Raw genomic sequence first — 13,587 nt, 5'->3', positions numbered from 1 at the left:
GTGCATCTTTATGACTCCCGTTTGTATCTCCACCCAGGTAAGTTAAGGTCGCGGTGGATTGGTCCATTTGTGGTGAAATAAGTTTTTCCCCACGGTGCTGTCGAGGTCGAGGACCCGAGCGATGGGAGAGTATTCAGAGTCAATGGCCAGAGACTGAAGCATTACATTGAACGTGTGAGCCAGGCTGAAGAGATCATTCTCGAGGCTCCGGTTTACCAAACTTGACAAGTTTGCTTCCAACCCTTTTGTATCATATTTTTGTTTCTTTGTGTCGTTTCGTTTGATTTTGTGTGCTTTTATATTTGTTTGTGTTTTGGAGAATTAGTTCAGGAGGCTCGGCTTAGTTCCAATGTTCATCAGCCAGGTGTTGTCTTTCCCTGTCTGCTTCGTATTGCATATATTTTTAGACACTGAGGACACTGTCTGATTTTGGGTTGGGGAGGTGAGCATATTCATGCGTAAGATTTATTTTTGTCTTGTTGTTATTTTGGGTCAAAATTTTTGCGAGATTATCTTAGTATGATTTCAAAATTTTTGGTTTGAGTCAGTTTTTGCTATCTTAATTACCAAGAAATGATTTCCAGAGTTATTTTTGAGCACATGAAAAACCTTGTGGTAAGATGGTTGTTAACACATTTAGTTGAGAAAAACTCCCGAGTTTCAGTTTTTCATTTTTGGTGAGTTGTGAGAGTTGAGAAACAGCTTTTTAAACTTTCATTGATCTTTTGAGTTGGTTGAGTCATTAACGGATCACCTTTACTTGACTTATAACATTTGCTTAAGGTATAATTTTCGGTTAGGAATAATTTTTAGAATTTGAGCCATGTGTTGTAGATAGTTATCATTTTTCTTTTGCATTTTATCATAAAAAAAGAGCAAGAGCATCATTTATCATCAATATTTACGTAGTTTGGTTGCACTGACGTCTTGTGCTGCATAGCAGCCAATCAAAAGAATGCCTTACTACATCAGCTTCATCAAATGTATGTTGTCTCTTGCCTCAAAAAAAAAAAAGTTTGTGTATATTTGTCTTTATTTTTCGGCTCTTTGTTTGTTTATGAGATCCTCCTCTTGACCAGAATGAAATCCTGAAAGTTTGTTTACGGTTTGAGTGATGAATTGTTCTAGATATTTGATTTGCCTATCATTTGATCAATGTTTGTTTAATAGCTTGTCCTTAAATTGCCTTTTCTCACTTGAGCGTTAATTGTGACATTTCCAACTCCATGAGCGTAATCTCTTTGTATTAAAATATTTCCGACCCCCGTGAGGTAAATAGAGTTGAGACTTTACCTTGGTAAGTTTTTTGATACTATTTGTGTTATGGACTGTGGTAAGAGGGATACGGTTTGGTGCACACACACACGACTCTGGAGTTATGACTGAAGTAGTTTTGGTAGCATTTTCTGATGACTTACTAATGTTTTGTTTGATTGCTTAGGTGATTTTACAGGTTTTGATTTAAATTTTCAACTTGACATGATTTTTTTTTCGCTTGAATTGCTAGGGACTAGCAATAAGCTGGTTGGGGGTTGTGATAAGTGCACAAATTTGCACTTTTAATGTCCATAATTGTCAAATTATTTTATCAAAATTTGTGATTTAAATTTCAAATATTCCTGAATTTAGACGATTTAATTTTAATTGGATTTTTCAGGTTTTTGAAGAAAACAATTGGATTTGGGCTAGTTTACCAAGCAAAACCCAAAAGTTGAGCCGAAGAAAAGCCCAATTCGGCCCAAAACCCATCAGCCCATCGTCCAGCCGAGCCGAGCCGAGAAGCCGCGAGCCCACCCTAGCCGCCACGTGTCGTCTTCTACCGCGCCGCAGGTCCGTGGGACCCAGTTGTCCCCGCGCGTACGCGCATTTGGCGCGCACGGATCCTTCTCCCGCGCGAGTCTCCTCCACGCGCGCGTCACCCGGATTTCCATTCCTCTCCGCGTGGGTCCCGCGTGCAGCAGCCCTCCAATCACACCACGCCACGTGGTCCCGTGCCCAGTTCCTTCCCCACGCCAGCAAGCGCACTTGGCGCACACGTTCTCTCCCCCGCGCGCACGATCTCTCTCTCCCGCGCGACTTCCTCTCCCACGCGCGTCAAGCCTTCCTCCGCGTGGGCCCAGCAAGTACAGCACTTCTCCCGCACGCAAATCCACTTGCGACACGTGGCCCACCTCTTCAGCCACGTTTGTGATGGTTTTTCTCCCCCGTTAAGCCTTGTAAATATGGATCCGTTTTTATCTTTTTAGCATTCTCAAAACTCTATAAATAGGGCCATTGTCAAGGTGATTAGGGGTTAATTTTCAAGAGCCTAAATTCTCACACATTTTTTATTATTTTCTTGTTCTTATTCTCATACTTTCTTTTTTGAATTTTATGGGAATTATGTGCAAGTTAGGCTAGAGTATTTAGGTGAGGCTAGAGATGATCCTATATGTGTAGTGAACTTATTTGGATTTTTGATTCTCCAATAGTTTGTATGTTTTATACATTTGAGTAAATAATTTTCTTTTATCATATTTCTTCTTCTTATCAATATATTTTATTGTCAACTTTCATATAAATCTAGTCAAGCTCTTTTTATGTGATTGTTGCATTATATTATATATTGATAGGTATTGTTTTATGAGAAGTCTTTTACTGCAATATTGCCAACGGTATATTGTCGCTCTTAGATTTCTCATAAGATAATTTTTCCTAATTCTAAACGTTAGAATTTTATTTACTCGAATACATTTTTAATTCATATGTTCTTCAAATATTTATTTTCCGATTGATTGTTTGGGATGTGAAACTTTCAATTGAGTCAATTTATGAATCAAAATCCAATTAGGTGAACAAAGCATATGGAGGATTCTTAAAGCTTTACCACTTTTTATTATTGAATTTTCTCCATTTTAAATTGTTCAAAAAAATCATCAAAAATACTCATTCTTTTTCTTTGTTTGATTGCTTACTTAACTAATGCTTTTTATTTGCTAGTCATTTCTTGTTCAATTTAACACCTCCTCGTGGGATCGACCGTTCAAATTGTACTACAATTGACCGCTTGTTTTTGTACACGTTTGGGCGTAATCAGGGTCTCAGGATCCTTACCAAGTAAATCAAAAGACACAAATTCATAAATAGGAGTTTGTTAAGAACTCAAGATTAAGATCATTCTATATATGATCATAGGTAGAGTGAATTAGAATTTCTATACATAACGGACATTATTAGAAATTCATATTGTGTATGTGTCCATGTTCTACATAATCTCATTATGCGTAATACACCCATTCAATATCTCACCATATTAATAGTGCGGATAACACCGTTTCATTCTAAAAGGGAATGACATGTATTAATAATGTTCTAATTAAAGATTCTGAACTTTAATTAAATTTATTACGAACATCACTTTTTGATTATTATCCTTAAACATTATCGTCTATCATACAACACTTATATACAATGTTTAAGGTCACATAAATAATCACGGAATTTTCATTTAATATTCATAAATATAAACACATAAAATGATGAATAAATTTTATCAAATAAATAATAAATATTCTGTCACATCTTATACTTCTAGGACATCATTCTCAATAGTTTCTACTCAAACTAATGAAATCAACGAGACTTAAGTTTTTGGTGCTTTCTCTCATCAAACCCTTAATTTATTTTGTTCCATTAGAGAATTGGAGTTTCTATCCATATCACCCCTCCCAATACGTACAAGGATGATTAGAAACTTGAATGAAAATGAATAGTAGTGAGACATCCTGATAATACCTGATGTCATTTTAAGGTGAACAATCTGCAATGAAAATGGATCTCTATCTGCAATGAAAATGGATCTCTAGTGAGAGTTTTTTTTAATTTAAATTATATAGGGAAGACTTGAACTCCACATCTTACGGTAAAGTTACGTGTATATTTATATGTCTACAGTTATTAAGTGAGAACTTTTTATTTGTAGCATATTTAGTTATAGTTCATCATAACCCGCCACTAGCTAGTATAGTTAAAACTATGTGGCGGTGGAATTTATTGTGACTAAGAGTAATTCTACCTTTTTTTTTCTTTTAATTATTGTAAAAGTACTTCTAGCTACTTCTACATTTTAGTGACACGCATTGCAAAAGTTTTGGTCGCAAAATTATGGGGAAAGCAGATAAATACTAATACTGTTTAGAATGTATGAGTCTGAATTTTTATTTTTAACTCTTGATTAATATCATTTTTAATTAAATAATTAATTAATCAAATAATTAAGGAGTAAAAATCTAAGCCTTACACTCTAAGAATAAGTTCAACAATTTTCTCTAAAAGTTATTGATTCATGCAATCACAAATTAAACTGCAGATGTTGTGGTTTTATGTTTTTTTTCCAATTTTTTTCCCTTCTAGTGATTCTACCTTGTAACTGATTCATGAAGTGATATTGTCTAAATTTGTTATTAAATTGTAGCTTTTGTTCGGTCCTAAAGGCTAACCCTTTGAAAGTTATAAATGCTCACTACAAGAATTTGAATTTTTTGTTAACAAAAATTTGGTAACTAAAAGTCCTGTTTTGGTAGCAAAATGTTTTTATTATCAAAAAATTTTAGTAGCAAAAAGTGCGTAGCAGAAAGTATTTGTTACCAAAATTTTAGTAGTAAATAGTTTTTGCTACCAAAAATTTCTTTGGTAACAAAATGTATTTGGTAGCAAAATATATGATATTCAGCGACCAAAAATTTCGTTCGCAAAATATTTTTGGTAGCAAAAAGTGTGAGCTTTAGGACTCTAAAATTTTGGTAGCGAAATATATTTGGTAGCAAAAAATACGCGATTCAGTCACCAAATATTTGGTAACAAAAGGTATTTAGTAGCAAAAGCCATGAGATTTAGGAACTAAATATTTGGTATCAAATTGTATTTGATAGCGAAATGTATGAGATTTGGTGACCAAATATTCGGTAGCAAAAAGTATTTGGTAGCGAAAAATATGAAATTTAGGACCAAATTTTTTGTAGCAAAATGTATTTGGTAACGAAAAGTACAAGATTCAGGTACCAAATATTTAGTAGCAAATAACTAATTTGTTGATACCGAATTTTTTTGATCACCAAAACTGAGACAGATTTATATACATGTATTTTTTGAAAATATATATAAATAAAATACCAAATATTAATTTAAAAATCTCAAAATATTTCAATACATATTAGAATCCAAACAAAACACTAAAATAGTCATACTTAAGCAAACCCAAACACTTATGCAAATATTGTACTAGTAAAATCTTAATATTACAAGAATTAAACGCTCTAACAAACTGAGACCGGTGGTGGCAGTGGCGGTGGCGGTGGCAGAGGATCTTCTCTTCTTGGGACGGAAGGTCCAGGATGATCTGTTGAAGTAGTTTTTGAATAAACTCCTATTATTGCTTCATTAGAATTTCCATGTCCGACATACGACGTTTGTGATCCTGAACTTCATTTTGAAGGCTTTCATATCCTGACCCTCCAGATTTACGAACTTGTGATGCTTGTCTTGATACAAGACCTATGCCACGCTTGAAACCATATTTTTCATACCTATCACTTGACAAAACTTAAGTAAATTTCTTCATCCCCCTCTGGTAGTTCACTTAAATGAGCATCGCGAGTCTTGATAATTTGTTCCTACATTAGGTGAAGTGTTATAAACTTTCAAGTTAGAATAAAAAAAAATAAAAAATCTAACAAAATGATAAAGTGTTTAATAATTCTTACATAATCTTCCTTTACTCTCTCAGTTGTTCATCCACGTGATTCACTCTAATGAGTATTCTTGAAGACCTTAAAGTATCCTCCTAAAGTATTTGAGGCATAACTCGAATGTGTGTTCTACAAAGAAGTTAATATTACACATTAATTATTGAATATAGAAAAAATATCACAAGTCATGATTCTTAAGTTACTTTCACCAGCCTTATCAGACGTGAAAAAGTAATGCAACTTGACAAGAAGCTGAATTCTATAAGTAAAAGCACAAAATATAAGATTTGCTACCAAACACATCGTTTGGTAGTAAAAAAACGTTTTTTCACCACTAAAATATGAATTTGGCAGCAGAATCATGTTTTCTGCTATCAAAATTTAGTAGCAGAAAATTATGTTTTTCATTATCAAACATTATTTTCGTAGCCGAAAGTATATTTTTTGCTACCAAATTTTAATTTGGTACCAGAAAGACACATATTAAAAATTAAAAAAAAACATTTTGATGACAAATTATTTTAGTTTCATTGTTCTAATAACATTATAACTAAAAATATAATTTTGAATTTAAAATATATTATTCTATGTTAAAAGCAATCAAATTGTAAGATCATATACTACTCTATGTAAAATATATACTTAATTAACAAGATCACATATATATACACATGAACATGTCTCTTGTTACACATACACAAAAGAACTAAATTATCAAATAATTGTTATACAAAATATACTAGGATGATTGTTAAAAGTTAATATAAGACATATTCATGGAAAACTAAAAAAATACAAGCACAAAATATAAGTTTTAAACTTTTTATATGATTTGCTACCGAACACAACTTTTGGTAGCAAAAAATGCCTTTTTGTCACCAAAATATGAATTTGGTAGCATACTCATAGTTCTGCTACCAAAATTTAGTACCAGAAACTTATGTTTTTTGTTAACAAACATTGTTTTAGTAGCTGAAAGCATATTTTTTGCTACCAAATTTGAATTTGGTACCAGAAAGATGTATATTAAAAATTAAAAACAAATAATATTTTAATGACAAATATTATTTTAGAATCATTGTTCTAATAACATTATAACAAAAAAATATAGTTTTGAAATTGAAATTCATTATTCTATGTTAAAAGGCAATCAAATAGCAAGATTATATACTACTCTATGTGGAACATATACTTAATTGACAAGATCACATATGTATACACATGAATATGTCTCTTGTTAAACCTACACAAAATAACTAAATAATCAAATAATTATTATACAAAATATACTAGGATGATTGTTGAAACTTAATATAGGACATATTCATGGAAAACTAAAAAAAAAAAAAAAAACAAGCACAAAATATAAATTTTAAAGTTTTTATATGATTTGCTACCAAACACAACTTTTGGTAACAAAAAACATCTTTTTGCAACCAAAATATGAATTTGGTAGAAAAATCTTGTTTTCTGCTACCAAAATTTGATAGCAAAAAATTATGTTTTTTGACAGCAAAAACTTGATTTTTCACTACCAAATTTTGGTGGCAGATAGTTATATTTTGCTTCCAACACTTGATAGCAAATATTATATATTTTGCTACCAAAAATAATTCGATAGCAAATACCACGGGCGGGAAAAAATTTTGCTTCCCACCAACATTTTGTTACCAAAACATGTTTGGTAGCAAAAAAGTATTATTTTGCTACCAAATTTTGGTGGCAGAATCTTATGCTTTTGTTACCAAATATTATTTTGGTAGTAAAAAACTATTGGCGATAACCAAATTTTATTTCCCGTCATGTTATTTGTTACCAAATTATATTTGATAGCGGATTGTGTTGTTTTCGCTACCAAATTTGGTAACTAAAGCTTTAATAATTTCAGCTACCAAAGTTTGGTAGCAAAAGGTGTGTTTTTTGCTACTAAAAATTTTTTGGTATCAAAAAGTTTGGTCTCTTAAAGTGATTATTCTTGTAGTGGCTTCTGGATGTCAAATGACTAATTTACGTGACAAATTCATAAAAGAACCGAGCTTGATGGGAACTCCATATGTTCTTAGTCAAGAGTAACTTCAAATGAATAACAATTTATTTTCAATGAGCAAAAATTTAACACACATTTATGATTTTAGTTTGTCTTTGTCTTTAAAATCACGTGATTAATTACAAGTAATGACATAATTATTTGGATTTTTCTTGCTCATTTATAATGACTATCTCTCTACTAGAAACAAATTAAAGTATTATGATATTAGTTATTGTAACGTCCTGAAGAATTAAACAAGATTAATTGAGGTAATTAAGATTTATTAGTGTGCCTAATTTGATTTAATTAATTAATTATGGGTTAATAAATGTTTCTGACATGTAAATTTAAATAATTCTATGGTATTTAAATATTCTCAGTATTTACATTTTATCCCAGAAGTGTGTATTGGCACCTTTCTGGACTATCATTTTAAATGTTTGACACTTGTCCATTTTTCTTTTCTTTTTCTTTTTCTTTTTCTTTCTTTTCTTTTCTTTCCTTTCCTTCCCGAGCATTCACTCTCTCTCTCTCTCTCTCTCTTTTCACTCTCGTTTTCACTCTCTCTCCCGTTTTTGTCTCAAACCAACCGGATCTCGAACCAAAGAGGAATTTCAAAGAGTTTCTAACGTCAAGTGAAGTATTTGAGGTCAGATTTCTAAAAAACCTCTCTTGAATCGCAAGTTTTTCAGATTTAAAAACTTATTTTGGTTCGAAATAGCTTTTTATGGATTTTGAAATTGTAGGTTTTGCACTGATTTTCTTCAGATCGGCCCTTCTGGCCATCCTGCCCTAATTCCACCTGTCGACCTGTGCGGTCGACCGGTCTGCACTACATCAGGTCGACCTGTGCGGTCAACTGAAGTGCACACCACCAGTCGACCAGTGGTGTTGCACTGCTCTGTCACCGGTCGACCGGTGTACACTGGGTTTGACCCTGTTTTGCTGAAAAACCCTGTTTTGGCCTCAGTTTTTTAGGAGAACCCAAATTAGCTTCATTTGAGGACCTAGAGAAGATGGATTGGCATCTTTAATCCATGTTTTGAGATTGAAAATCCTTAGAATGATGATTTGAAACATGAAATGGTTTGTGAAACCAGTAATTGAATTATGGCACACTAATAGGAAATTGAAGTGTATAATTGGTATTGAATTGCCTTAGGAATGATAATCAGATCCTAAAGTATGGTTTTGTATCAGTGCTAGCTGAGGACTCGGATTGAGAAGCTTTGAGGAAGCGAAAGCTGGAATAGTGTAACGCTAGGCAGGTTTGGTGCTTGTGAGGTAGGATTTCTTACCCTTTCCTTTGTGAGCATGTTTTCAAAAGGATTTTGGCCTTGCCAATGTTTTAAAGAAAGGGCATGTTTGCGAAAGAAAAACATTTTTACCCCCATGGCTTGTTGTAGATTATGGGAAGTATAATGCACTGTTTTATAAAGTTTAATGAATGATTTCTTAAGATAAGAGATCTTACAAATCAGTAAATCGGCTGATGTCCTAGATACAATGTGGAGAGTGCATCCTTGGGGGTAGGACCCGAAACCCGGCCCGGGGTGTTATGGCTTGTGCATTTGGTTGTGTAAGTAATTTATCATAGTATAAATTACTTGTTGATGCTTGTAATACGGAAATTTTCAGTTATATTTCCTTTGAGAAAAAGGATGTGAGGTTCCGACTGGAGTGTTGGAACTGAATGTATATATTTATTCATTTACTCATTTATTTATTTACTTATTTACTTATTTATAAAGTTATTTCAAAATATATCTTTCTGGGCCTTTCACTCACGTTTTATTATTTTATAAATGTTAAACCCCTCCCAGGCGATTCTAGAAGCAGTGCGGAGTAGCTGAGTTGCTACCACATGATTTGGAGAGGATTGTGATCATCCTCCCGGTATACGAATGTAAGAATTTGTAAATTCTGTAAACTCTGATATTTGGACTTCTAGATTGTGGTTGATGTCTGTAATGTTATTTACACGTGTCATGTATGTACAATACTGAAGATCTTGTGGATAGATCCTGTGGGTGTACCCTGAACAGTGTTAGAGACTGGAGTTTTAGCATCTTGAGATGTTCTTGTAATCTATTTTCGGTAAAATAGTGGGGCTCGTTTGGAGTTTTTTTAATATTTCACTGTTAGTTTTAATTATTAAATGTTTAATTCATAATCGAACATCCACGTCACCGACCCACAGTTATGTAACACAAACTTATGTATTCAAGTTGCTTAATATGGATGTGTGAGTTGTTTTCAATGTATTGAGTCACGAGTTCAAGTGCAAGGGCTAATAATTTTTTTTAAAGATAAAATACGCACCACATCAACTTGAATTGAACCATTGGAGAAAATTAGAGTTATACAAATTATACTTTGCCATGATTAGGTTATATACAATTCTTATTAATATAAAGGCGATTTTTGGACTCAAAGTCGACAATAAAGTAGTCAAATGAAAGTATATAGCACGAGATTAAGACTTTTAATGATGAGAAATCTATATCGTCGTTAAAAGACCTTTTGTTTTACCGAAAGTACAGTCGTTATAATTCGATAAGTAAATGAGGTTGCAGTACTTGTTTTCTTTGGCACGTGAATTCAAAACCTACATACGTGGTGATACATTTTCCTAGCTAATTAATGTTTTCAATTTCACCCAGAGGTAAAACACTGTACAAAAATTTCCCTCTCATTGATATCTGACTGCTACAAATATATAATTTCGCTTCTATATCTCCAGTTGGAAGTACTTCACCACTTCTTTTTTTGACAAAAAAAATTTCAATTAAAACTCCTCGTGAAACTCACCACTTTTTTTTTTTTTTTTTTCACTTCCTCCAGAAAACTATGAGCTTTACAAAACTTGGCAAAAAGCTAATGAAATATATATTGTTTTATTGAGATCTCTCATTGCCTAAAATTGGTAAAAGTATCAACTAATGGGGATTTTACTTCAATAACCTTCTTTTATACTTTCTTGGTGGCGAGCCCTTTCGTACAGGGTAATCTAGAATAATTAACACAATTATGAAAAGATGGATGGTGATTTTGAGGTTTTTTTTTTTTTTTTTTTTTTTTTTTGTGGATGAAAGGTGTATATAGTAGTAATAGGTAAGTTTAGTTCCATCAAGCACACACAATTAATATGGGGTTAATATTGTTTAAAATTAGGGTTATTTATGCTATGGTCCTTGAGGATATGTATTGATCTTATTTTGACCTTCGATATTTATTTTTAAAGGTCTAACTACTTTAAAGTTTAAACTGTATCCCTCTGTTCTCCAGTTCAAATTTTGATTTTCAATGTTTCTAGATTTTTTTTTTTACATCAGTTTATTTTTAACTTTTTTTTTTTGCTCTGAAATTATTTTTTAACCATTTGATATTTGTTTAAAACCTTCAGTGCCATACACTATATTTTGTCCAAAAATAGACAATTTATTAACTGTGTCAAAATTGTACATTCCATAAATCTCGAGATAGCCGGGATTTAAAAATACGTAAATGTTGAGGATACAAGTGCATATTCTCATTCTTCAAGGACCTTTAATGTAGATAACCCAAATTTATATTAACACAGAGAAACGGTAACTTTTCTTTTTTGATAGGAAAGTAATGGAAACTTTGCTTGTACTTATACATTTAGATACATACAAAACTTTTATACCAATATGATTAAGTTGTCCTTCAAGATGGTAGATGAGAGAACTGTTAAGATTTAGTGTTTTAGAAGAAATTATGTTTGTAATTACAATTTAAAATTAATTATAGAAGTCTTTTTTGACTGGTGCCGAACTGCTGCTACTACAGTCTATTAATTGAACCTGTCTCAATTATTTTGTGTCGCAGCAGATTCCTATTTTCTAGACTGTTGAGCTCCCCGAAAGAAAGAAAATCTCTCTCTCTCTGAGACATAGACAGACATATATACAATGACACAGACAGATCGCAATTTCCATGTAGGATTTAATTCTTATAATTATATATACATATATATATTTACTCCTTTTTTATAAAAATAATGTTGTTGGGTTTGTATTTTCAGGAGATGAGACAAGAAAGCTAGGGATTTATTAGAACTCTCTCTCTCTCTCTCTCTCCCTCTTTTTTTTTTTTAAGTTTAAAGTTGTTGGTAACAAAGCATTATCCAGAATTTCAATGTTCCTTTATATTATGAGGACGAAAAAGCTGGGGTTTCTCTAGTACTACTGTCATTTGTTTTCAGCACATGTTTACTGAAAAAAAAAATCAAAACAAAACAAAAAATTATACGCTAGTGTTATAACCTCGAACTAGTTGTAGAACTGTAAACATAAATTAGTTTCTTCATATATAAATCATAAACCATTGATTTATATTAGGGTTTCTATGATCATTAACCCTATTTCTTTTGACAGATACCATTAACAGTTGATTTTCTGATAAATTATATGCCGAATCCCTCTTAATTTAAACAAAGAAAATCATTATTTAGCCTTAGCTAGGGAGATTATAGAAACTTATTATTTTTTTGTTTAAAAAAAAAAGAAGAAAAACACTTTGCTTATGTACGAGGAGAAAGGATAAATTACGATAGCTTGATCACACACACACATATATGCACGCAGTATTTGTTTTCTTCAAAAAGAAACATCAAATATACATATATATAATATTTTTTTCATAATTTGACAACATACATATTTGATAGATATAACACATATATACATCAAACATATACGCAAGTCATTACATATTAGCTGCTGCTGCTGCTACTACTCCAAGTTGTGCTGTGCAAATCTCACTGCTATCTGTGTGTGGTCCCTCTCTGTATATATTCAGTGGATGCTTTAAAGAACCTATATGAATTGGTCCCTCCTCTACATTTGATGTATAGCTATAGCTATACATTTATCTCATATATTATATATATATATATATATATATATATTACATTTGATGTATAGCTATACTAGCTATCCATTTGTCTCATATATATAACATATATATGTATATATATATATATGTGTGAGTATGTATATATACATATATCCAACTTATCGACCTTCAGCAGGTCGCATACACCACAACTTTTGGAACCGGCATATGAGTACGACTTATCTAATTGAATTAATTGCACCAAATTAAACCCCAACTCAATTCCTTTTGCAATATATATATATATATATATATATATATATATATAGCCGCAAACCCTAATTTTATCCTCTCCTTTCTCACTCTATTTACCATCTTAATTCTGGAAGTTAAACTCAAAACTCAATACATTAAAAACAACTTATACGTGGATTAAACACCAATCGAACTAACCTCAACTTTACATAATTATCTGAAATCTTGGTGAGATCATCGGAACTAAGAAAATTACAAATAAATAAATAAATAAAATTCAAACACTAGGGTTTATATTATTTTTCTCAATTCTTTTGGCTAGGTCGGCATGCGATCTTCAATTCATGCTTCTTTTTTTTTTATACAACAATAAAGGTAGCTCTAGTTGCTGATAAAGGGTAACCGCATTCTTTTGTTTTTGTTTGTTTTTCCTTATTTTCTTTTCTCTCTATAATATTAATTTGTACATACACATACATGAATTTATGGTACCCATGGAATTTAATTATCTGCGTCTATTGATTAATTGTATTTTTGTGACCACGATAAAACTTATTATTACCGAGTTTCTGATCGTTGCCTCCAGAAAACAAAATTCAAAAATAAAATAAAGGGCTAGTTTTTCGCTCTCTGAAGTCTCCTTAATTGATGATTAAGAGTTGTTTTTAAAAAAAAAAAACAAAACAAAAACAAACTAGCTAGCTAGCAAGCTCGTCC

The sequence above is a fragment of the Morus notabilis genome, unplaced genomic scaffold, assembly GCF_000414095.1.
Source record: "Morus notabilis unplaced genomic scaffold, ASM41409v2 Scaffold302, whole genome shotgun sequence".
Taxonomy (NCBI): domain Eukaryota; kingdom Viridiplantae; phylum Streptophyta; class Magnoliopsida; order Rosales; family Moraceae; genus Morus; species Morus notabilis.
The sequence above is the reverse complement of the archived record's forward strand: the minus strand, read 5'-3'. Positions refer to the sequence as shown.